We start from the raw sequence: 27,562 nt of genomic DNA on the forward strand, positions 1-27,562 counted from the left end.
CGATGAAGTGATATTTTTGTTTTATCTGTCTCTATGTTAACTTATGAATAGGATGGAAATACATTACCATGCCCTAGAGGGCGTGTTTGATTTTACAGTGAAACGGTAAATACCGTGTAAAAAAATAATAATTACTTCCCCATGCATTTACAGCATACCTGGTTTGACTGCTTACTTTTTGACACGAAAAGCAATGATATTACAAAATATCTGTGGGTCTCACTGTGATGCATTTCGCTTATCCACACCGTTCGTCCATTTTTCTAGTTGAATTCATAGCATGAGTAAAAAATTGAGCCATATCCAATACTCAAGTAGACCACGTCATACAAAAAGGGAATTGAATACTTACCGTTAAAACTTTGTGGGACCACTGTTTTTTTTGGCGTGGGCCACTTGAGTGTTGGATCTGCTTCATTTTTTTTCTAATGCTCTAAAATATTTTAATAAAACAGATGGACAGAATGGATATATCATATGCATTATCTTGCAGTTCAAAAATTAAAATTATCTCTTTTGAATCAATTTCAAACGCACAGAATTCTATGAATTTCTAAACACGGTGAAATTGTAATAATTACCGTTTCCCGATATTTACCATAAAATCAAACACGCCCTAAATGTTTCAACGATGGGTGTGACAGCTCCCACGGTTTACTGTGTTGAGTCTACTTGAAATTTAGTTATATATCCTTCTCTTTGTCATGTGATAAAACAATCCTTACAAATGGTTAGACAGTATGGATACATAACATGCATCATGACGAGGTCTACATAGCTTGGTGAAGTAGTAGCGATTTTGGCTACTAAGTTGTCAGTGTCCAATCCGCGCCCGGCGCGACTTGGCAGGGACCCTGAAACAGCCATGTGCGGGACGCGGACTCCCTGCCGATGGCAAGTTTCTGAACAAGGTTGCTGAGTGGGGCCACCGCTATGTGAGAAATTCACTCCGTCCATCTATTTTTCAAGCTCATATGAGGACATTAGACTAAAAAAGAGGTGTATCCAAAACTCAAGTGGGTCACACAGGAAAAGAGGAAAAGAAATGCTTAAAGTTGAAACCTTCCTGAGCTCCATCTTAATGTTTAAATGTCATCCGGACTGTTTATAAAATTATTTCCACTGGGATGAAGTGAAAACAAATTTAGAGTGGTACATAACTTTTATAACAATTAGAATGTTTAATCCGTGCTCACGAAATACCCACTGTCTCCTATTGTGTGGCCCACTTGAGTTTTGTATCCACCTCATTCATGTCGTAAAATGAGCTTGTCAAACGGGTGGATGGAGTAAATTTCTAACCATCATTATAATGAGTCCAACCCAACATCCTTGAGCAGGAACTCTACTAAATGATTGCAGGAAACTCGCACATTTGGGGCTAACCTGCCGTTATGGCACACCTCTGTTTTGCTAACTTATCATGTGACATGAGTTAAAAAATAAAGTAAATGCAAATTTCAGGTGGACTACATCATAAGAAACAATTCATTAAAGCCTATTGAACGCCCACATTTAAAACCTACCTAAAGGGCACTGCACAAGGTTGACAAGGTCACATAGACTTGGATGAAGGGAAAACATTAGATTGCCCGCTGGCTACTGATTCTTGGACCTAGATTGCCAGTGAGGCTGGCTGGCTATTGGACAGTACTTTTTGAGCCCCAATATAATATATGTGTTAAATCCATGCTGTTCATTTATATTTTCATATCATTTAAGGCATGAGACAAAAAATCATACTAACCTAAAACTTCTTAGGGCGCACTGTAATGTTTAGTTTCCATCCAACCTGATGATTAGGTCACACAGACATGGATGAAGGAAAACACAAACATCAACTTCATCTAAAACTTTTGTGCCCCCAAGAAGTTTTTAATGGTGGGTGTTCAATCACCACAGTTACCTGAGGTGTGGTCCACATGTTATTTACATCTATCAAATTTGCTCCATGCCTTAAAATGATCTTAAAAAAATGGATGAACGGAATAAATAAAACATATGCATCATGGTGAGGCCCTCAGACCACTGTAACCCTTCAGATAAAATTGCTGCTTGTTTTCAACTCCGGCAGTAAAATGAGAGTAGGCAAAACGGATGGCCAGCGTAGAATACGAGGTATACAATCGAGGTGGGCCCACGGTCAGGGGTAAAACCCAGAGCGCTGGTTCCGGTCCCACCCAAGTCCTAGAAAAGGTATTCATCTTAGTCGTGACCAACAGCTTATTTAGAATAATCAACGTGGCAAAATACCCTTGCTGTGATAGAGAAAAAAGACAAACAATTGATGAGTTTTGCCCGAGTCTAGGGGTGGTCAGCCACCAACCATGAGCCCTTCTACGCTAAAGGGCCTTCCTGCGGCTTTGGTCCACCCCGGATCATCCACCCAAGCGGGTGAGATCTCTGACTATTGTAGGTATGTATGTGCCTTACATCTAAGCTGTCCATTCAATTTAATAAAAGCAGATTCAATCTTAAGGTGGACCACACTATAAGAAACAGTAGTGATTGACCATTAAAAGCTTTTTATGGGTAACCAAAGTTTTGGATCAAACTAATATTTATGGGATCTCTTCATTTAGGTCTTTTCAACCTTATCAAGAGTGTGGATGAAAATAAAACATTACAATGGATTAGAAAAAGTTTTTAATTTCCTGTGGTGTGGTCCACCTAAGATTTGGATTTGCTTCATTTTTTAGATAATGCTCTAAAATGAGCTGAAAAAAAATGCAAGGCACATACATCACTGGGCTACACAGTCAGAGATCAACCATGTCCAAGGGCCTGGCCTGGCCCTAGCACTGAGTTTTAAAAGGCTAGCCCTATAAAAGTAAGAAAAAAGAGAAACAATTGATGGGTTTGGCCTTAGTCTAGGGTGGCCTTCCACCAGGCAAGACTAATCCCTGAGCCTTTGCCTGGCACCTAAAAGGGCCTAGCCTAGCTCTAGCCATAAGATCATGCACACGATTGCTATTTCTCGCATGTATGAATGGACCAATAAACAGATAACATCATGCTGGGCACCACAAGAACATTGATCCTGGCCATTCATTGGAAGATCTTCTTCCCTCTTACAAGATGATAGCATGAAACAGAAAATGACGCCCAACCATAAGGAAAAATAATTTATACATAGCTTTGGGAGGGGTGCGCCTAGCCCATGCAATAGTGCAACACAAGGGCGACACTTGAGAGCCCCAGTAGCAAGCTACTGTAGTGAGCCCTCCCCCATAAGAAATTAATTTAATATCATGTGAGCCGATGGCCCACGTATCAGATATTAAACTGATAAGAACAGATACTACACTTGATCTTAGCCAAAAGGCCGAGAAAGGTATGCTTTTCTCATTCACCTTCCATCCCTTTTATACCACGATAGCTACCATCTTCTCTTCCTTCTTCAGTCAGTATGGGACTAAAACTTAAAAGCCTCTCACTTCTTTTGGTTCTGCTGCAAACATGGCACGTGCTGGAATGGGCGTATGAGAATCAAGCCGTTGGCTAACAGGCCACACCTGTTCTTAGAATATCAAGTACATGTTGCCCACCTGGCAAATGGATGGCGTGGGCTTTGGGTGAGAGCATAGATGCAGAGGGCTTGCCTGATAAACGGCCTAGATCCTCTCCATGTATCAAGCTTATGATGTTAAACCAACGGCTCTAAATCTTGGTCCTCTGCAGGCCTGTCCACCAGCCACGCAATCCAGATGTGAAATTCAAGCCATAAAACAGTGGTGGCACCGTTGCTCACGGAGGCAGTCATCTGATTCCTACTCTCTTCACGCGTGTCAATGTATATGTATGTGCAAGAACTAAGCCATTGATTAGGTAGGGCCCACACGACGTGACATGGCCAAAAAATGGACTAGGTAGCTCACCTGATAAGCCACCTATTAGGAAGGGACGAAAAACATAAAACAAAGAATAATAAAAAATAATGGCCAACGGTTCATGTCCAATTATGGGCCAGCCAGAGGTAGGGGTGTACACAAGCCGAGCTAGCTTGGTTAGCTCGGTTCGAAGCTGAGTTCAAGCTGAGTCAAGCTGAATTTTTAAGCTTTTTGAACTTGAAAATGAGTTCGAGCCAAGTTCGAGCAAGCCCAGCTTGACTCAACTCGGATCGAATCCAGCTCGAATCGAACTTGGTTCGAACCAGTTTGGTGACTCGGTTACTTCGCCATTTGATAAAATGACTCAACAAGATGTGGCTGGTGGAAAGGAAGGTTTGGCCGCTGGCAACCAAGGTATGTACATTAAACAAATACATTTTTTTTACTCTCTCTCTATCTCTCTCTCTCTCTCTCTCTTTTGGTTTTTGTTTTTATGTTACTTGGAAGGTGTTTGATAAAACACTTGTAAAACCATTGCCTCTGTTTGTAAAACAGTGGGTTTTTGAAGTTGTAGTTCAGGTGTTTGTGGAAATGCTTCAATAGTGAACTCAGCTCGAACTCGGCCCGAGCTGGTCCGAGCTGTTGACCAAACTGAACTGAGCTGGCCAGTTAGGCTCGAGGACCGAGCCGAGCTGAGTTTGAGCTGAGGTCAGCCAGTGCTCGAGCCGAGTCAAGCTGAGGCCAGCTCGACGCGGTTCAACTCGATGTACACTCCTAGCCAGAGGACATCAAGGGTTAAATATTATCAAACGCGGTTTGGCTGGTGACCCCAACACCAGCTGGCTAGCTGGTGTCAAAGCTCTGTGGCCCCATCATGATGTATGTGTTTTATCTACTCTTTCCATCCGTTTTTTCGGCTTGCCGTTGAAAATTTCTTGGAGACTATAGAAGTTTTGAATTAAACTGATATTTGTGTTTTCTCTTCATCAAGTTCTGTGTGATCTTATGAACAAGTTGGATGACAAATAAGCATCACGGTGGGCCTCAGAAGATTTCAACTGGGGACGTCATTATCCTTGCATTTTATGTGGTGTGGTCCCTTGAGCTTTCGATATGCTTCAATTTGGACTAATTCCCTAAAATAAGCTAGCAAAATGGATGGATGGCATGGATAAAACACACACATCATGGTTGGGCCCATAGGGCCTTGACAACGGCGACGGTTTGGGTGGATCCCTGAATACACTGAGGTGGGTGAGATTCTTGACTGTGGGGGCACCTTGATGTTTGCTCCTTACATTCACACTATCTAACCATTTTAACGACCCATTTTACACTACGATCCCAAAAATGAAGCAGATCCAAATTTCGTTGGACTATACCATGAAACAATGGTGATTGACCATTAAAAGCTTCTTGTAGGCCGGAAAGTTTTGGATCAAGCTGATATTTGTGTGCATCTTTCATCCAGGTCTTTGTGACCTAATTAAAAGGTTGGATGGAAATGAACATTTTAGTAGCCACGAAGAAGTTTTTAATGGTGGGGATACAATCACTACTATTTCTTGTGGTGTGGTCCACCTAAGGTTTGAATCTGCTTCATTTTTGTAATAATGCCTTAAAATGAGCTTTCAAAATAGATGGACGAAGTGGATGTAAGCTGTATAAATCCCAGTGGGCCCCACAGTTAGGGATCCCACCCACCTGTTGACATCAGCTAGCTGGCTCGCATTGGGGTCACCTGCCAAACCGTCCCCTATTATCCTGTAATTTGGCTAAGGTAAACCACAAGTAGAGTTGTAAACTATTTGAACCAAGCTGAGCTTGGCATAGCTCGGCTTGTCCAACAACCAGCCCATCTCGAATTCGGCTTGACTCCTTAAGCTTGACTGTCCAGCTCGCCCTGTTTGGCCGATAGCTTGAGCCAAATTCGAACTGAGTTCGAGCTCAAACTTTTGAGCCGAGTTTGAGTTTGTTCTTTCAAGTTGAGTTTGAGTTTGTGCTTTCGAGCCGAGTTCGGGCTCGGGCAAGGGGAAGGTGTAAATTGAGAAAGGAGGAGGAGAGAGAGTGACAGAGTACCAGAGGAAAGCCGGGCTCAGGGAAGGGGAAGGGGTAAATTGAGAAAGGAGGAGGAGAGAGTGAAAGAGTACCAGTGGAAGGCCGGGTTCGGTGCTCATTGGATCGAGTGAGGGTCCGACTGCTGGCCGAGCGCTGGAGAGAGAGGAGAAAGGGGGTGGGGTTTTGAATGGGTGTTGGAAAGAGAGGAGAAAGGGTCATTTGGGTGGGGATTTGGGGGTTGGGGGTGTTTAAATAAAACATCAATGACCTACCTGGTCAAATGAGTCAAGCCCGATTTGAGTCTAACTAAGTCGGGTTCGAGCCAAGGATTGAATTGAATCGAGTCCAGCTCGGACTTGGCTCGAACTTCTTCAAGCTCCCAAAAATTAGCTTGACTCGGCTTGAACCTAGTTTCAACAGAGTCAAGTGAGTTAATCGAGCCCGAAAATAAAGTAGATATAAATCTCAGGTAGACCAACCACAAGGAACAATAGTCAATGAATGCCCACCATCAAAACCCCACTATAACATTTATTTGTTATTCCATTAAATAGGTCATACAGAGAAGACACTACTAAAGCTTGAAAACTTAAAACTTCCCCCCCCCCCGCAACACACTCACGCCTGAGTGGATGCTCAGGGTCAAGAACCGGGTGTTGAAACTCCTAAGAGTCTACCACCGGAGGAAGAGTAAGGATCCTATGTTACTTGGACCTAGATTGCCTGTGAGGCTGGCTATTGGAAAGTACTTTTTAGGCTCTAACATGATGTATGTGTTATATCCATGTCATTTATCTATTTTTTCATATCATTTTGAAGCATGAGCCTAAAAATGAGACAATCACAAATTTCAAGTGGACCACATCACAAGAACATAGTGGTGATTAAACGCACACCATTAAAAACTTCCTAGGGTCACACAGACATAGATGAAGGGAAAACACAGATATCAGCTTCATCCAAAACTTTTGTGACCCCTAAAAAGTTTTTAATGGTGGGTGTTCAATCACCGAAGTTTCCTATGATATGGTCGGCATGCAATTTGTATCTTCCTCATTTTTGGATTCATACCCTAAAAATGATCAGGAAAAATGGGATGGATAGACAAGGTGGGTAAAACATATACATTGAGGCCCACGTGGCATTGTGGTCCCTAAAATAAAAATGGGGCATTTTTTTGCAGTAAAATGAGTAGGCGAAAATGATGGCCAACGTAGAATATGAGGCATACAATGGAGGTGGGCCCACGGTCAGGGTAACACCCACAGTGCTGGTTCCGGTCCCACCCAAGTCCTAGAAAAGGTACTCTCATCTTAGTCGTGACCAACAGCTTATGTGGGCCAATTTGAATAATCAACGTGACAGAATACCCTTGCAATGATAGAGAAAAAGACAAACAATTGATGAGTTTGGCCCGAGTTTAAAGTTGGTCATCCACCAAGCATCAGCAGTCACTGAGCCTTGGCCTGGCCCTTCTAGGCTAAAGGGCCTTGCCCCGGCTTTGGTGGTCCACCCCGGATCATCCACCTAGGTGGGTGGGATCTCTGACTATAGGACCCACCATGATGTATGTACGTTACATCCATACTTTCCATCCATTTTGACAGCTCATCTTAAGGTATGAACCTAAAATCTAAGCACATCCAATCTTCAGGTGGACCACACCACAGGAAACAGTAGTGATTGACCATTAAAAACTTCTTGTGTGCAACAAAAGTTTTGGATCAAGCTGATATTTGTGGGTCCCTCATCCAGGTCCTTTTGACCTTATCAACAGGCTGGATGAAAATAAAACATCACAGTTGCTCATAAGAAGTTTTTAATGGTAAGTATTCAATCACCACTGCTTCCTGTGGTGTGGTCCACCTGAGATTTGGATCTGCTTCAAATTTGAAATAATACCCTAAAATGAGCTGGAAAAACCGATGGACAATGTAGATGCAAGGCATCTACAAGAAGGTGGGCTACACCAGGGATCCACCCACAAGGCAAGACTAGTCGCTGATGAGCCTTCGCTTAACTCTAGCCCTACAAGTCCGACCTAATTGTGTGCGGCACAGGAGCCTTGATCCTGGCCATTCATTAGATGACCATGATGTTCTACTTTTTAGGCTATGAGTCATAATCTAGAACGTTCATCATGGTCATCTCGGGAGAGCCTTGACATTCCAAAATCACTATCCAAAAGTATAATATGGAGTTTGTATATTGGACATCCATAGCATGGTCCACCAAATGTATGTTCTACATAAAAGGTAGGAAAAATCATTTATAATTAGTTTTGGGAGGGGTGCGCCCGGCCCAAGTAATAGTGCAACACAAGGACGACGCTTGAGGGCCCCAATAGCAAGCTACTGTGGTGAGCCCTCCCCCACAAGAAATTAATTTAATATCATGTGAGCCGATGGCCCACGTATCAGATATTAAACTGATAAGAACAGATACTACACTTGATCTTAGCCAAAAGGCCGAGAAAGGTATGCTTTTCTCATGCGCCTTTCATTTCTTTTATACTACGATTACTCCCATCTTCTCTTCCTTCTACAGTCAGTATGGGACTAAAACTCAAAAGCCTCTCCCTTCTTTTGACACAAGTTCATGTTGCACACCTGGTAAATGGATGGCGTGGATTTTGGATGAGAGCATCGATGCAGAGGGTTTGCCTGATAAACGGCCTAGATCCTGCTTGCGAGAGAATGATGGTAAACCAACGGCTCTGAGTAATCTTGGTCCTTCTGCAGGCTTGTCCCACCAATCACGCAATCTAAATGCATAATTCAAAGCCATACAACAGTGGTGGCACCGTTGCTCACGGAGGTAGTCAGCTGATTCATACTCTCTTCACACGTACCGATGTCTATGTATGTGCAAGAACTAAGCCATTGAATAGGTAGGGCCCACACGACATGCCATGGCCAAAAAATGGGCTAGGTGGCTCACCCGATAAGCCACTTATTAGGAAGTGAAGAAAAACATAAAACAAAGAATAATAGAAGGTAATGGGCAACGGTTCGAGTGTCCTTGAAGCTTTCTCCAACTATAACGATAACTCTCACTTCAAGTTCGAGCATCCTTGAAGCTTTTTCTGCGTTTTTACTAATCTTATAAGATCATTGAAAAGAGTGGATATGTGGCATGAAAGCTAGATTTACCACCTAGTTCCACGATATATACTATCTTTCACGTTTCATTATTCAAGAAGAAGCTCGACGTGGAAAAATATCCTAAGTTCATGATCTTCCGTATTTAACATATTATTGAAGCCGAGCTGGAATCAGTTTTGGACCGCTGCAAGGTCAAAAATGAAATTTAGCAATGACACAGGTCTTCGTCAAGTGGGTTGAAGCGGCAATTGAAGATGCCACATGGGAATCGTGGCCTTGTGGTCTCTTAACGAATTCCAAAATTCCAACCTTGAGGCCAAGGATATTCTTATGAGGGGTGGGATGATAGAATTACATGGGATTGCACAGGGAATGATTGTTGGTAGATGTCTTAAATCTGTAAATTTAACGGTTTGTCGATCACATGTTTGATGCCATTGAGTAGGCTTCAATGCCATCAGAAATATCTAGAAGTAGTCGAATTGGTTGCTAGACACTTTAGGTGCCTTTTTCGATGTCATTGAAGCCCTGATCGATGCCATCATATCTTTAATGTTTCATCATTTCGATGCCATCGACGGTTTAGTTGATGCAATCGAAGTCCCATCGAATGTGTCATTGAGCATATCACAGAGTTACGTAGATTTACGAGTTTGCAGGATTTGTTTCCGATTTTTATTTTTATTCTCCTAGATGCTATATATAGGAGTATAATTGGGATTGAGAGGTATCTTAAGCTTTCTAATTTGTTCTTAGGGTTTCAAAGGGCTTGTGAGGGAGATTAGAGGCTTGTTCGAATCGGGTATTCTTTCTATCTCTTGTAATTTCTGTTTTCATAGTGTTTATTGTCGCTTCATGCCGTGATTTTTTTCCATAATGATTTTTCCACATTAAAATCGTTGTGTTTGCATTGTGTTTGCTTGGTGTGATTGAATTACTTCACTTAATTTATCTCCATGTGCTTCCGCGGTTCCCTAATAAGTGGTATCAGAGCTAACGTTGGGGCGTAGGCTTGAATCCGAAAGTGAGTAACAATGGCTGCTAATCCTAAATTCAATGTTGAAAAGTACTCTAGGAAAAATAATTTTGAATTATAGAAGGTCAAGATGATTGGCCTATTAATTCAGTAAGGATTGGATGAGGTCCTTGAGAAGCGACCTGAAACTATGGAAGATGATGAACAAAAGAAATTGAATAAGAAAGCGAAACCTCCATCCAATTTACCTAACGGATGAAATTCTCTATAATGTCATGAGGGAGAAAATTACAGTAGTTTGTGGGAAAGTTAGATGACATCTATACAAAGAAGTCCATTGAAAATCAGCTACACTTGAAGTTGCAGTTGCTTAACTTAAAGATAACAGATGGAGGAGATGTTTAGACCCACAATAACAATTTTAACAACATGATCTGTAAATTGCTAGATATGAAGGAAGTGATTAAGGATGATGATCAGGCATGTATCCTTTTACTTAAGTTTAGTCCCGGCTTAATATAAGTCTTTTAAAGATATGTTGTGCACCGGTAACCTATCACTTAATGTTGACACCATTATCTCAGCCCTTTAGGGAAAGGTGATGAGAAAGAAAAATGAAAGCATGGGGGCCTCCATTGATGCATTGTTTACGAGGGGTCGGAACTCTAAGCGGGACACAAGATCTTCTCGATCGAGGTCCAAATCCAAAAGCAAGGGCAAGGAAAAGTTAAAGTGCTGGAATTGTGGGATGTCAGGGCACATGAAGAAGGATTGTACAAATCCTAAAGTTAATAAAGAGAACTCAGAGGCTTCTTCCATGGAAGCCAACACTGCCACATCTGATGAAGGTTCAAGTGAAAGTGATGTGTTGTCAGTGTCTATGATGGGACACTTATATATGATCATAGGGACGAGTGAATTTTGGACACTGGGGCTTCATATCACACGAATTCTCATTAGAATTGGTTCACCAGTTACAAAGAGCGTGATGGTGGCCAGGTATTTATGAGCAATGATAATGTATATAATATTGTGGGTGTTTAATCGGTGCGCATAAAAATGTTTGATGGAATGGAGTGTACCTTGACTGAGGTGAGGCACGTTCTTGACATGAAGAGTTTGATATCTCTTAGTGCACTTGAGGCAATTAGGTGCAGATTCACCGGTTTCAATGGTGTCCTTTAGGTTTCAAAAGGGGCACTCGTGATCATGAAAGCACTGATGAGCAGGAACCTTCATAGATTGATCGAGAACACTTTAACAGGTGTAGTTGTAGCAATTGTAGTGGATTCCACGTCTGCACGTATGTGGCATGCACGTCTGGGCACATGAGCGAGTGGAGCATGAAGGTACTTTTTGATCAATGTTTAATTTCAGTCTTTAAAAGCATTGATTTTAATAAATGCGAGCATTGTATATATAGTAAACATTCAATGTTATCTTTTAAGTCTAATAAACCTGTATGTAAGAGTGTTTTTTATTATGTGCATTCTGATGTATGGGGGTTTTCGCCCGTGGTCTTTGTTGGAGGGTCATCATAGTACTTCACGTTAATTGACGACTACTCCAGGAAAGTGTGGATTTATTTCATGTAAAATAAATCTAATGTTTTCACCAATTTCAAATAATAGAAGGCCATAGTGGAAAATCAGTTAGGGAGGAAGTTAAAGGTATTAAGGACAGATATTGGCGATGAATTTATTTCAAATGAATTCAATCAATTTTATAAGGATTAAGGGATAATAAGGCACAACATAGTGCACCACACGTCCAAGCAAAATGGTGTGGCTGAGCAGATGAATCAGACTCTCTTGGAGATGACACGATGCATGATTTGTAATGTTGGGTTGGGTAATAAATTATGGATTGAGGCCATTAATACAGCCTATTACTTGGTGAATCGGTCCCCTTTTGCTGCTATTGAATATAAAATTCCAAAGGAAGTATAGAGTGATCAGAAGATAAACTACTCAAGATTGCGTGTGTTTGGTTGTGAAGCTTTCTCATATACCGTCAGTTGAGAGAAATAAGCTAGACCAAAGAGTCAAAAAGTACATCTTTGTTGGTTATGGTGGTGATGTGAAGGGTTACAAGCTATATAACCCAATCACACGAAAAATCATCATTAGCAGGGACGTCAGATTTGACGAAAGCTCGTTATTCTGTAAGAATGATCAAGATGAGTAAAAGGAACTAGAAATGTTGGTTGTGGATGTTCAAGTTGACACAGGTGATACTCAGGATAAGACATATGTAGACAGGGATACAGGAGCAGGTGGATCAGCCGCCTGTGAGAAGGAATCCGTAACGAGATCACAGGTTACCGGCTAGATACAAGGATGAGTCTAACATCACATATGCTCTTATTATGGATGAGGGAGATCCATCTACTCTTCAGGAGATCTTGGATGAACTTAATGCAGAAAAGTGGAGAGCAACGATGGATGATGAGATGGTCTTCTTGTACAGGAGCCAGACATGAGAGTTGGTGGAGCTTTCAACTCACCGAAGAACGATCAGGTGTAAGTAGATATTCAAGAAGAAACATGATAGATACAAAGAAAGGTTGGTAGCAAAAGGTTACACTCAAAGAGAAGGCATTGACTTCACAAAGATATTCACGCCGATTGTAAAACAAGTATTTATCAGATTCGTGTTGGCACTGGTTGCCTGATATGATCTCGAGTTGGAACAGATGGATGTGAAGATTGCATTCTTGCATGGGGAATTGAAAGAACAGAACTATATGAAGCAACCAGAGGGCTATGAAGTACAAGGGGTAGAGAACAAGATTTGCAGCTTAAAGAGGTCGTTGTACTGCCTGAAACAGTCGCCTAGGCAATGGTACAAAAAAAATGATTCTTTCATGTTGAGTCAGAAATTTACTAGGAGTGAATACGATCGCTGTGTCTATTAATTGAAAGAACAGAATTATATGAAGCAACCAGAGGGCTATGAAGTATAAGGGGTAGAGAACAAGATTTGCAGCTTAAAGAGGTCGTTGCAAGGCAAAGCCAGTCAGTGTTTCCCACGCGACTTACTTCAAACTTTCATTAGAACAATATCGTAAAACAAATCAGTAAAAGCAGGATATGTCTGGTGTGCCTTATTTGAATGTCGTTGGCAGTTTAATATATGTCATGGTATATACAAGATCAAATATTTCACAAGAAGTTGGTATTGTGAGCAAATATGTCTTACCCCAGAAAGTAGCACTGTAAAGTGGTGAAATAACTACTTTGATACAGTCGAAGTACAAAGGAATACGTCTTAAGTTTTTGTGAAGATACGGGCTAAGTTAGTTGAATATATGGATTCTGATTACGCAGGCAATGTGGATTTTAGAAAGTCAATTTCAGGTTACTCGTTTGTGCTAGTGGGTAGAACAATCAGTTGGATGTCGAAACTTGAGTTTGTGGTGGCTCTTTCCTTAATCGAAGTGGAGTATATGTAGTTATAAAGGCATTCAGGGAAGGTGTTTGGTTGAGGGAGATGATAAATCAGTTGGGGCTTCATTAGGAGGTCATTCCGGTTAATTGTGATAGTGAAAGCGTTATCGATTTAACTAAATTTTTTTTATCACTGTTGTACTAAACATATTGATGTTCGTCACCCATTTATCTGACAAGTGGTTGAGGAATGAGGCATGATTCTGAAGAAGATTTACACGAGCATGAATCCAGCGGACATTCTTATAAAGTGGTTCCTACAGAGAAGTTCAAGTTCTGTGCAACTTCTCTAGGCTTAGCGAAGGCATAAAATAAGGACAAAGTGTGTACGAGAAGTGATGATGGAGCTATGATGCAAGGTAGGATTAAAGAAGGAGAAAAGAAGCTATGAAGGATGGCGATTGAAGACATAGTGGAGATTGTTGATAGATGTCTTAAATTTGTAAATTAAACAGTTTGTCGATGACATGTTCGATGCCATCGAGCAGGCTTCGATGCTATCGAAAATATCCTGAATAAATCGAATTGGTTGCGAGACACTTTAGGTACCCTTTTCGATGTCATCGAAGGCCTAGTCGATGTCATCGGTAATATCTGGAATTTTAATGCCATCGACGATTTTGTCGATGTCATCGAAGTCCCATCAAAGGTGTCATTAAGTGTATCGCAGAGTTACGTAGATTTGCAAATTTGCGGGATTTGTTTCCGATTTTGATTGAGATTCTCTTATATGCTATATATATGAGTATAATCAGGATTGGGAAGTATCTTAAGCTTTATAATTCATTCCTAGGGTTTCAAAGGGCTTGTAAGGGAGATTAGAGGCTTGTTCGAATCAGGTATTCTCTCTATCTGTTGTAATTTCTGCTTTCATAGTGTTTACTATCACTTCGTGCCGTGGTTTTTTCCAAGTTAAAATCGTTGTGTTTGCATTGTGCTTACTTGGTGCGATTGGATTACTTAACTTAATTCATCTTTGTGTGCTTCCGCGGTCCCTCAACAATGACTACTAATTTGTGTAATTTATTCTCCTATTTTGAAAAGCTTTTTTCTTTTATTTTTTATTTTAAACAATTTGAGTAAATTACGGATCTTAGAATCAAGCCTATAAGGCTACATGATTATAATAAAAGATTATGAAATTTTTTATTTTCTTCCTCTCCTCTCTCCTAGTCTTTATAACGAAACCTTTTTTTCTTCCACTTCCTTCCCACCCATCTCTTATCATATTCGTTCCATTTCCATTGTTAAGCCTAAAACTAGTAAGCTAGTAACACTCACCTTAATGTATGTGTTGTATATCCACACTATTCATTTTAGAACGTGAGCAAAAAATAAAGCGGATCCAAATATCAAGTGGACCACACCACATGCAATAGTGGTGATTGACCATTAAAAAATTGTGAGCCACAAAAGTTTTGGATCAAGCTAATATTTGTCTTATCTTCATCCTGGTGATGTGTGGCCTTATCGAAAGCTTTGACGTCAAATAAACATTAGGGTGGGCTTTAATGGCGGGTGTTCAATAATTAATGGTGGGTGTTCAATAACCTTTGCACCACATGAATATACAACACATAAATCAAGGTGCAGTGGAAACAAAAGTGAGGCCTGTAGACACTCGTACTACCATTTACTGATTTGATAATAACCACTGTTTTACTTCTAGTAAAATCATACAGCTACCGTTTACTAATTTTATATCAGTTGGATGAATTATTTGGGAAGGGCACATCAACCATAGGATGATGGAGCAATGAAGATCATAAGGTGGGCCCAATGCAATCTATCCATTGAAGGAGAGATCAATCAAGATAATAATATATGGTGGGCCCCATTGGTTTGACAATTTTTCTTAGTTTTGAGAGGCCCTATTAGATTAAACATTTATACTTAGCTTTGAGAGGGGTGCGCCTAGCCCATGCAATAGTGCAACGCAAGAGCAACACTTGAGAGCCCCAATAGCAAGCTACTGTGGTGGGCCCTCCCCCACAAGAAATTAATTTAATATCATGTGAGCCGATGGCCCACGTATCAGATATTAAACTGATAAGAACAGATACTACACTTGATCTTAGCCAAAAGGCCGAGAAAGGTATGCTTTTCTCATTCACCTTCCATCCCTTTTATACAACCATTGCTCCCGTGTTCTCTTTCCTCTTCGGTCAGTATGGGACTAAAACTCAAAAGCTTCTCCCTTCTGTTCCGCTGCAAACATGGCACGTGCTGATATGGGCGTGTGAGAATCTAGCCGTTGGCTAACAATCACAACTGTACTTTGAATTTGGTCCGCAAGTCAACTCCTCTGCCGTCCATTTCTTTTGACACAAGTTCATTTTGCACACCTGGCAAATGGATGGCGCCGATTTTGGATGAGAGCATCGATGCAGAGGGTTTGCCTGATAAACGGCCTAGATCCTGCTTGCCAGAGTATGATGGTAAACCAACGGCTCTGGGTAATCTTGGTCCTCTGCAGGGTTGTCCCACCAATCACGCAATCCAAATGTGCAATTCAAAGCCATACAACGGTGGCGGCACCGTTGCTCACGGAGGTAGTCATCTGATTCCTACTCTCTTCACACGTGCTAATGTGTATGCATGTGCAAGAACTAAGCCATTGAACAGGTGGGGCCCACACGATGTGCCATGGCCAAAAAATGGGGCTAGGTGCATGCCACTTATTAGGAAGGGAAGCAAAACATAAAACAAAGAATAATAGAAAATAATGGTCAACGGTTCATATTCAATGTGGGCCAGCTAGAGGACATCAAGGGTTACCTATTATCAATAGTGGTTTGGCTGTGACCCCAGCACCAGCTAGCTAGCTAGCTAGCTGGTGTCAAAGCTCCATGGCTCATCATGATGTATGTGTTATATCCACTCTTTTCATCCGTTTTTATCAGCTCATGTTAGTGGATGAGCCCAAAATTAAGGCAGATATAAAGCTCAAGTGGACCACACCACAGGAAATAGTAGGGATTGAAGGCTTGCCGTTGAAAATTTTTTGGAGACCATGGAAGCTTTAGATCAAGCTGATATTTATGTTTTCTTTTCATCCATCTGTGTGATCTTATGAACAAGTTGGATGACAAATAAACATCGCGATTGGCCTAAGAAAATTTCAATGGTGGTATTCATTATCCGCACTGTTTTATGTGGTGTGGTCCCTTGAGCTTTTGATATGCTTCAATTTGGACTAATCTCCTAAAATAAGCTGACAAAATAGATGGATGACATGGATAAAACACACACATCATGGTGGCGCCCATAGGGCCTTGACACTAGTGGCGGTTTGGGTGAATCCCTAGACCCACCATTGTGGGGCCACCATGATGTTTGCTCCTTACATCCACAACATCCAACCAATTTACAACTCATTTTAGGCCACGATACCAAAATTGAAGTAGATCCAAATCTCAGTTGGACCATACCACAAAACATCGATGATTGACCATCAAAAGCTTCTCATGGGCCACGAAAGTTTTGGATCAAGATGATATTTGTGTGCATCCTTCATCCAGGTCATTGTGATCCTTATCAAAAGGTTGGATGGAAAATAAACATTTCAGTGGCCCCCAAAAATTTTTAATGGTGGGGATTCAATCACCAATGTTTCCTGTGGTGTGGTCCACCTAAGATTTGAATGTACTTCATTTTTGGCATAATGTCCTAAAATGAGATTTTAAGACGGATGGACAAAGTGGATGTAAGTTGCATAAATCACAGTGGGCCCCACAATCAGATATCCCACCCATCCCTTGACATCGGCTAGCCGGCGGGTGTTAGGGCCACCAGCCAAACCACGTCCCCTATTATCCTATAATTTGTCACAGGTCAGCCACAAGTAGAGTTGTACATGTGTTGAACCAGCCGAGCATGGTATAGCTTGGCTCAGCTTGACCAGCAGCTAAACCCAGTTCGAACTTGGCTCGACTCCTTAATCCTGACTGTCCAGCTCGACCTGATTTGCTTAGCAACTCGAACAAATTGAGTTCATGGGGTCAATAGCTTGTGTGTGAATGGGCTATTTCCTGTTCACTTATCAAGCTTCCCGTTAGCCCCTTCACGGGGCTTGTCTCATCAGGCCCCACGAGGCACGATGAGATTAGCAATGTTGAGGCTACTCACGGGAGTAGCTATCTGAATCATACTCTCCCCACACATGTCAATGTGTGCGTGTGCAAGATCTGTACGACTCAGCAAGTGGAGTTTCCCCTAACACGCTATGACCAAACATTAGGCTAGGCCACTCATCGGAGGGGGATACACATGTGGAAGCCAAGGAAATGAAATGTTAGAAGGAAATTGAAAGGTCTGGATGGGTGCGCTGGCATGATTTGATGATGTACACGATCTTACAATCTTTGCTCAAAGCTGAAGATTGACGGTCTAATCTAGAGGTCCACCTAACTATAATGGGAGGAGAAATTATCTTGTCACCCTTTTGATTCTGTGGTTAAGATGGTCTCTTAGATTATGATCAATGACTTGGATCATCTAGAGGCCTGCCAATTAATGGACAAAGTAGGCATAAACTCTTGTGAATGCTCCTATGTGAGTGTTACCCCTTACTTCTTTGTCTTTCTTCTCATTAAGGCAATTGAGGTGTGGTATTAACTCTTATTTAATATGCGTGCAACACAGAGTTACGAATGTACAAATAACTAAAAATCATAGAATCGCTTAAGTGTTAAGGAATCGTAAGACTCTCTAATTCAAGTGACTCATGCCGTCGGTTTACGACTAAAGATTCTAAGTAGGGAACTTAGGTGATGGAAAAGGAAAGGATTAGGCACCCCTTTCCGCCGCATAACATGTGGTCTCTATTTTACATCATTTTTGAGAATTTAATTTAATTCTAAAAAGATTGCAATCCAAGGTCAACCCGCAAATACGCTTCTCAACGTCAAACTAACATGACAAAAGTTAAAAAGAAGAAAAAGAAAGAAAGAAAGAAAGTAGTAGTGGGATGCAAGTAAAGAAATATGTAGACTAGAATGCAGGCTTGATTAGAATGTGAGAAGGAGAAGGGGAAACCAAATACTCTTTTACCAAAAAGCTAATAGGTTATCCCGACTCAAACCCTACTCTCAAACCTTTTCCAAGCACCCAAAACACCTCTCCACCTCTCTTTTCGGACCTCTCTCGATGGAGGGCTTCTTATATAGGCAAAATCAACGGGAGTTGGATTTCTATTGGTCGCCATGAGTATTGATTTTAGGTCTTTCGAGATCCTATTAGATGATAATGTCAACTATTTTTTTTTTCCAAATATATCTTTACATTGAGAGAATACAAATAAATAGGAAAACTTGCAATCCTATTTTTGTCTATTACAGATATCTCGGCAAAGATTATGTCCTTGTCTGGGAGAATTCTATATTTACATCTACAACTATATCTTCTATATTTACGTTTACAGCTATATCTTTCCTAAGTTGGTTTCTAATAGCTCACGCCAACACTCCCCCTCAAGTTGATGGATACAAATCTCTGATGCGCAATTTATTGAGTGAGTTGTGAAACTCTTTGCTTGGTACCGCCTTTGTGAGTATGTTTGCTAGTTGATCTTTGGACTTCACAAATGAGAATCGAATTATTTTTGCTTCCAGGTTTTCCTTGATAAAATGTCGATCCACTTCCACATGTTTTGTACGGTCATGTTGGACTGGGTCGCGTGATATTGCAATAGCAGCTTTGTTGTCACAAAAGAGATCCATTTCTGACGTAGAGGCAAAGCCTAGTTCAGTAAATAGTCTCTTGATCTAGAGTAGTTCACAAAGCCCTTTTGCCATTCCACGGAATTCTGCTTCGGCACTAGAAAGTGCTACCATCTTTTGCATCTTGCTTCTCCATGTAACAAGATTTTCCCCAACAAACATAAAATAACCTGAAGTAGACCTTCTATCTGAGATATTTCCAACCCAGTCTGCATTTGTATAGCCATTAATTCTTAAATAATTATTCTTTGAAAACATAAGTCCCTTCTCAGGCGAGGACTTAAGTATCTTAGTATCCGGGTTACAGCATCCATTTGATCTTCACTAGGATTATGCATGAATTGACTAACTACGCTTATAGCGTATGCAATGTCTGACCGAGTATGTGAGAGGTATATAAGTTTGCCAACTAACCTTTGGTACCCCCCTTTATCCGTTGGTACTTGATCTGAGTATTCTCCAAGTCTGTGGTTTTGAATAATTGGAGTATCCACTGGTTTACACTCCAACATTCCTACCTCAGTTAATAAATCCAACACATACTTACTTTGGAAAAGAAATATTCCTTATCTGGATTTGGCAACCTCAATTCCTAGAAAGTACTTGAGTCCTCCCAAGTTCTTAATCTCAAATTCGGTGGCCAACTCCTTCTGTAGTCTGGATATTTCTTCTTCATCATCTCCTGTGATAATCATGTCATCCACATAGACTATCAACACGGTTACCTTGCCCAATTTGTGCTTTATGAACAGTGTGTGGTTTGAGTTGCTTTGCTTGAACCCATATTTCCTCATTGCCAGACTAAACTGCCCAAACCACGCTCGAGGTGATTGTTTCAATCCATATAGTGCTCATTGCAGTTTGCACACGACCTTGGTTTCAGTGGATGCCACGTATCCTAGAGGAAGGTCCATGTACACTTCTTCTTTAAGATCATCATGTAGAAAGGCATTTTTTTTTACATCAAATTGATGTAATGGCCCGTCAAGGTTGGCTGTAAGAGATAACAATATCCTTACAGTGCTCAGTTTCGCAACTGGTGAAAAAGTTTCTTGGTAGTCTACCCCATATGTTTGTGTATAGCCTTTTGCCACCAGTCTTGTTTGTACCTTTCGACTGATCCATCTGCCCTGTGTTTGATGGAAAATACCCATTTGCATCCTATTGCTTTCTTCCCTTTAGGTAACGAAACTATGGTCCCTTTAGTTAATAAATCCAACACATACTTCCTTTGGGAAAGAAATATTCCTTGTCTGGATCTGGCAACCTCAATTCCCAGAAAGTACTTGAGTCCTTCCAAGTTCTTCATCTCAAATTCGGTGGCCAACTCCTTCTGTAGTGTGGATATTTCTTCTTCATCATCTCCTGTGATAATCATGTCATCCACATAGACTATCAACACGGTTACCTTGCCCAATTTGTGCTTTATGAACAGTGTGTGGTTTGAGTTGCTTTGTTTGAACCCGTATTTCCTCATTGCCAGACTAAACCTGTGAGACTCATATCCTAGCCTGTACCGTTCCATAGGCTCCCACGGTCCTTCCGGTCGAATTCCGGCTACTGCGACGCGTAGATAGCATTTGCGCACGACCTTGAGTGTTATCCTATAATTCCAAGTCGACTTGACCTAAGACCTATGTCATTGCGACCGCATCGTCGCTGCGGTTCCAACGCCGTGTCTCGTATGACAATCCGAGATGTACATCAAAAGATGTAGGCCGTACTTTATTTGGACCTTATCGCATTTGTGGGAGCCACCTATGGCATGGCACGCCACCCTATGCGTGCATAACATCATCATCCTCATAATTTCCTAGCCACCTATGGCTAGTCTAGACCCCTAGCCACCTATAGCTAGTTTAGACCCCTAGCCACCTATAGCTAGTCTAGACCCCTAACCCCTCACATTCATTATGACATGCATTTATTACTCTCTCTCTCTCTCTTATATCTCTCTCCCTCCCTCTTTCTTTCTTATTTCCTAGCAAGAGAGAGCTCCCAACGTCCATTAGAGCTCTCCATTTCCAACCCTTTTGCAAGCTCTCCACCCCTAAATCCAACCTTCCAAAATCAATCCCAACCATTGAATCTTGTTCCCTTAGAGCTTTAGATCACATTGGTGGAAGAAGAAGTCTAAGATTTAAGGTGGGTGCTTGTTTCTCTCTCTCTCTCTCTCTCTCTCTCTTTCATTATTTTGGTGTGATAATGTGGCCGTGTGGCCCATCCGGATGTACCCCACCTTGATGTATGTGATGTCTAAGTCGTCCATCAAATGGACCCCATGGCCGTTCATGCCATGTGGGCCCCACTTAACGGTGATAGGAAAACACAAATATAAGGTTGACCCAAATCAAGTGGGCCACGTCCACGTGGTCCCCACACATGGGACCCACCTTGAGTAATATGTGTACACGGTCCGTCCAGCGTCCTTGGACGCTGGACGTCTTTCATTGGAGTGTGAACAGATAGTGAAGTGTACTCTCTACAAAAAAAAAGAAAAAGAAAAAAGGGAAAGCTTTTGGGGTAGGCTACTCATGTAGGCCCTACCTTGATGTAAAAATCAAATCCACACCTTCCATTTCATTTCTCAGCCCACTTTAGGCGTTGAGCCGAAGAATGAACCCAATACGATTTTCTGGCGGGCCCTGGCATGGGAAACAACATTTTTCACCTTTAAAATCCATTAAGACCCACCTTGATGTCTTTACCCGCCAAAAACATACTGCATATTGGACTCATTTGATCTGTCCTAGGCCATAAAATCCAATGGATGGAGTGGATTCTCAAGACACGGGCCCCACATATTAAAAACCTAGGGAAAAAAAAAATATAAGGCACGCTGCTGCAGCGGCGCTGCTGGCGAGCGGAAGGACGGACGGACGGACGAACGGCAGGACGAGGCCCCACCATGAGGTGGTTTGGACATCCACATCGTGCATTTGGTAGGCCCACTTAGGGCAGTGGGCCACCCCAAAAATCAGCTTCATCCGAAACTCAGGTGGCCCACACGGTAGGAAATAGTGGTGATTGACGTCTGCCATTGAAACCCTTTTTGGGTGTCCCAGGATCCTTGGACCATTATGAAATTTGTTTTCCTCTTCATTCAGGGTCTGCGTGACCTTAGCAATGGTTTGAATTGTTGATAAACATCATGGTGGGCCCCACATGGGACCCACTTCTATGAAGTGGATTGGCTGAAGTCCCTGCAGCTGCTGTATTAACGCCTGCAAGTTCAGTCGGTCTGAACATGAGGCACGTGTTATATCCATTCTGTCCAGCCGTGGACCACAGGTGCTGCTGTGTGAGATCCAACCGTCCATCAGCAGCTGTAACTGCTATGAGACGTCAGCTCTATGGACCCCACTATGTGTTGTGTCCCTACTTCCATTGAATGGTGGAAATCCACCTGGGACTGTGACAGCTAGTGGACCCCACCAATGACGTATGTGTTTATTCTCACCACCGTCCACACCTGGATGGTGGGACCACCTCACGTGTGGGGCTGATGTGCGTATGTGTGTGTATATATATATATATTATATTGTATATAATATATATATATATATATATTATATAGATTTTTATATTATATTATATAATATATACATGATGGTGGGCCTTCATGGGACCCACCATAATGCATGTGTTGCATCCAAGCTGTCCATCCATTTTGAAAGCTCATTTTATGGTGTGAGCTAAAGAATGAGTCAGATCCATAGCTCATGTGGATCCCGCCCTTGATGCATGTGTTGCATCCAAATCGTCCAACCATTTGGCAAGCTTGTCTTAACAAGCTTGAGACAAAAAAAATAAATAAAATAAGTCAGATCTAAAGTTCAAGTGGACCCCACCATTTAAGGTAGTGGACAATGACGTCCACCGTTCAAAATTTCTAAGGGCCATGGGAGTTTCCTATTAAGCTGATATTTGTTCCACTTTATCTATCATTACGTTAATTTATAAACATGTTGGATGGAAAACATATGTTATGGTGGGCCTTAGGAACTTAAATGGTGGAAATCATTATCACCACTTTTATTTGAGTGTGGCCCATTTGATATACATGGGGCCCATCGGTGTGGCCCATTTGATATACGTATGACCATGTGAGGAGGCCCATCTTAATGTATTGTGGCCCGTCCAGTGGGGCCCACCTTAATGTATAGAAGCCCCATGTTATGAGGACCACTTTGATGTATTTTGTGGCCCATTTGCCGGGCACACTTTGATGTATTTTGTGGTTCATTCGAGTTGCCCATCTTGATGCATGCACTCCTTATTCACATCATCCCGCAGCTACTAGACGGTGGGGCCCTCCTTACTATATGTTATTATATGTGTTGAATAAGCATACCATCCATATGCAGTGTGGGCCAACATGATGTATTTATTTATCCTCACCGCCCAATCTTTAGCCGTGAGATGTGGAACCCGTGTGACGTATGTATTTCGTTCCATGCAGTCCATCTGTGTGAGGCCCACCTTGATGCATCCGTTGAACACATGGATCCCACATGATATATATGTTTTTATATCCACACTATCCAACTATTTGGATGGGATGCACCATGATGTATTTTTATCCACGCCATCTAGGGCAGGCACCCCCTTTATGATATATATCAGGGCCCATGGGTTGAGGCCCATTGAGATGTATTCAAAGCCCATTTGGTAAGGCCCACAGAGATGTATTTTTGGCCCATGGGTCGAGGCCCATTGCGACGTATTTTCGGCCCGTATGTCGTGTCCCATTATGACATGTTTTCAGCCCAGTTATTGAGGCCTGACTTGGTGTGTATAAGGCCCATCAGTGAGGCTCATTGATGCGGCCCACTTGTTGGATTGACGCCCATTGATGCGGCCTAATGATGCGACCCACCATGATGTGCATATGAGGCTAATGGTGCGGCCCAACGTATCGACCCACCGTGATGTGTAGGCCCACGTGCTGCATGTGTAAGGCCCACCTGTGATGACTATTGGAGGCCACCTGTTGGATATTTGGGCCCACCTTATGTTTGACTCTACATGAGCCACTACTTGGGAGAAATGTTGGTTGAATTCCACATTGATGGGCAATGATGGTTAGATGTCCTCATTGTAACCTTCCCTTAGGCCTTGTTAAGCCCATTCTCTTCGTGGGTTAACCCAAATAAGTGGGCCCCATTCACCATAGACAGATGGCTCCGTGCTATCGGATTGATATAACCACGGCCGAGAGCCGATCTTTACATTATTGTTGATTAGTTGCCCATTTATGGACCCCGACTTGTTTATACATGTTGATTATCGGTACCGATTATCGAGGCTGATTCCGAGTGTCGATTCCAAGTATTGAGGCCGATTATCAAGGCTAATTGTTGAGGCCCAATGCAATGTATATGCGGCCCGTATTTGAGGACCATTGTGATGTGCATTCAAGCCGTGTTTAAGGCCTAATATGACGTATATGAGGCCTATGCGATGAGGCCCATTGGGATGCATTTGAGACAGGCTATGGAGCCCATTGTGATATATGTTAGGCCCATGAGAAAGGCCCATTGTGATGTATTCATGACCTATGATGCATGGCCCATTCGATGTATTCGAGACCCATGTGTAGGGCCCACATGTCATATATTTGAGGCCCATGATGTAACGCCCTGAAATTCGGGGGTCGAGCATAACTCAGCTCCCGAGTTCCAAAACATCACTTATGCAACATATTTAATGATGGATGTTTGTTGTCTGTATTAGTGCAGAAAACATGGAATAGATTAAGCTAAAACACAGATATAATTAAGGGATAAGTGAATAAAGCAAGCGGAAGACTTATAGAAATATATGTGTATAAGTGTAAATCCCTGAAGTACATTCACCAACCAAGTCGTATGAAAGTGTTATTTAACAAAATTACAAGTATCAAGTAACATCATTTAAATTCCTAAAAATAATCCCAGAGTTCCGCGCATCAGAAGAAGCTCGCTAGAACCCGTCTGAAAACTGCATATAGGAGAAAACAGCCTCATCATCATCCATCTCCTGCTCTGCCTCAGAAGTCGCATCCACATCTGCAACATCAGAACCTAAGACAGAGTCTGGTGGGTGTTTAACACCGCACCAGAACGTGGGAGTGAGTGATCAACTCAGTGGAACAATAAGGCACTGGTTAACATGTTATCAGTTCAATCAAGCAGGAATGATAAAGCAGGACAATTAAATAAATCCTAAGTACTCTTGTTAATGCAGGAATGTATGCAAAATGATGCGTGCCCTCACGCGTACACCCTCAGCGTCTTCATCTTACGTTACGCATGACACTACCTCAAAGTGCGCCGCATTTACAAAGCACATGCAAATGCGGTGCATGGATATGATTACCAAGTTGTTATTAGTTCTTTTCATACAGCAGGATTGGGAAGCTAAGATACCTTCCTCATATCACCATCCAAACAGTGATCCATTCTAGGGTCGTCAGTCCTAGACATCTTATACGATCATATGGTTTCAGGTCGTAGTAAAGAGCTCGTCACTAATCAATGCACGCCTTTCATACCTTCGTTACTACACCAAGGCTTGTCACCTCAATGCGGTATCCAAGCATGTTCGAGGTCACTACAAAGGGCTCGTCACCAATCAATGTAGGCGGACAGCACGAATATAGTGTCCCATACCACCATAATCGGCTCACGAGTTTAGTTGCTCACTGGTCACTACGGGGAGGCTCGTCACCCCAGCGTAGGCCGACAGCTCGACCATGGTGTCCCATACCACCATGTCCGGCTCATGAGTCTTAACGGATCAAGGTACCATGGTTAATAGGATTTCATTGGTAAGTTCGGTACCCTAGATTCAAGCAGTAGCGTCCATACATGGTGAACATACATCGGACAATCGGGTTACTTGACGAACTCGACTAGCACGAGCGCACGTTGGGTTGAACGACATAGAGTGCACAAACACTCCGCGTGGCCAAACCACTGCCGACAACTCTAATACGGCTCGGGTTCGTCTAATACGTCCTACGTGGCGAAAGCAACCTCAGCCACGATCTTAAGGCCGATTACCGATTTCCTGGACTAATGCATAGTCCCACACATCTTACACTACAATAGATATTCATATTGAATGTAAAACAGTAATGGAACAACAACTTAAATCAAGTGGTACTCAAGCATCTGAAGAATATCAACTTAACATAAATGTAAGCATAAGAAATGCTTGAAATTAAATAACATGGAATGTAACTAGCAGCAAGGAAATCATACACACTAGTGGGAGAGTTGAGGATCGCTTCTCAACGCCCATACTAGGTTGAAATATCACACATTAGGTCATTCAGACATTTCTACAAACACTTAGAATACATGTTACAACATACATGACGTATGTTGAAAAACAAGCATTTGGACAATTCCTTTTACTAAGGAGTTGTCATACATACATCTAGCATACATACATGACAAATAATCATGGCATACACAAGTGCATATTTTATACGTATACGGTACTTTATACATACACATAGAATACACAAATCTCAATATAACACATGCATATCAGGAACACAACATAAACACAACATTTGGCATGTGAAATCTCATCCATAACAAGAATAAATCATTAACTGACATTGAAAGCCTTGAAAACCATAACCTATACACTCACCTTAAGCCAGAAAAGAAACACCGAACTGATTTAGACGAGTTGTCTTTGTCAACAGCGATAGAATACCCTAAAATAAGGATAGAAATGAGATACAACAACACCATGACTAATCTAAGCTCTAACACAGATTAGGGTTAGGTTAACTTACCCCAAGATGAACTCAGAATCGTCAGAATAACGATTCAAAGGGAAGGTTCAAAGATGAAGAAGAACAGGAAAGAATCCAAGATGATTCACCAACTTCTCTCTCCCTTTCTCTCTCTTTTCCACTCTCTCTCCAAGCTAGGGTTAGAGAAAATTCGTATGGAAAAGAGAGCTAGGGTTTAAGGACTATAAATAGGCCTATTATTGATGAAAATAACCCCAGGGACAAGGTATACTTAGGTTATAACCAAAGCAAGCCTCTCTCAATCCAACGAAGCACTTCTGGTGGGCCTATAACCACGAAAGGTCGGACTTAAGCTTACTGACCATGGATCTAGGTCAGCTGAGTTTTCATACCGACCGGCTCTTTAGATCAGCCGTGGCGGACCACACTCAATTCAACGGTCACGGAATCTCGATCAGGTCCACAAGCACAAGGATATGCCTGGGCCACCTTCCCTGATCAGAGGGTGAAATTGGGTCAGAATCCAATGGTCAGATAGCTTAAAATCATCGCGCAAGCGACACGACTCAGATTTCATAAAAGCTTAATAAATTTCCAACCGTTCTCACACTCTTCACTCCGAACTCAATCAAATCGACCCAGAACATCACATGGACTTGATTTTCGAGG

At 41.9% G+C, this 27,562-nt stretch overlaps 3 non-coding genes across 3 annotated transcripts; all 3 read right to left on the reverse strand.

Moving 5' to 3' along the window:
• Nucleotides 1-3,142: 3,142 nt before the first annotated feature.
• Nucleotides 3,143-3,338, reverse strand: LOC131252427 (U2 spliceosomal RNA). The gene has a single exon (XR_009174448.1). It is a non-coding gene; the product is annotated as a U2 spliceosomal RNA (small nuclear RNA).
• Nucleotides 3,339-8,173: 4,835 nt separating this feature from the next.
• On the reverse strand, nucleotides 8,174-8,369 carry LOC131252199 (U2 spliceosomal RNA). The gene has a single exon (XR_009174232.1). It is a non-coding gene; the product is annotated as a U2 spliceosomal RNA (small nuclear RNA).
• Nucleotides 8,370-15,320: 6,951 nt separating this feature from the next.
• LOC131252211 (U2 spliceosomal RNA) lies at nucleotides 15,321-15,516 on the reverse strand. The gene has a single exon (XR_009174243.1). It is a non-coding gene; the product is annotated as a U2 spliceosomal RNA (small nuclear RNA).
• Nucleotides 15,517-27,562: the final 12,046 nt, after the last annotated feature.

This window comes from Magnolia sinica, chromosome 7, assembly GCF_029962835.1.
Source record: "Magnolia sinica isolate HGM2019 chromosome 7, MsV1, whole genome shotgun sequence".
Lineage (NCBI taxonomy): Eukaryota > Viridiplantae > Streptophyta > Magnoliopsida > Magnoliales > Magnoliaceae > Magnolia > Magnolia sinica.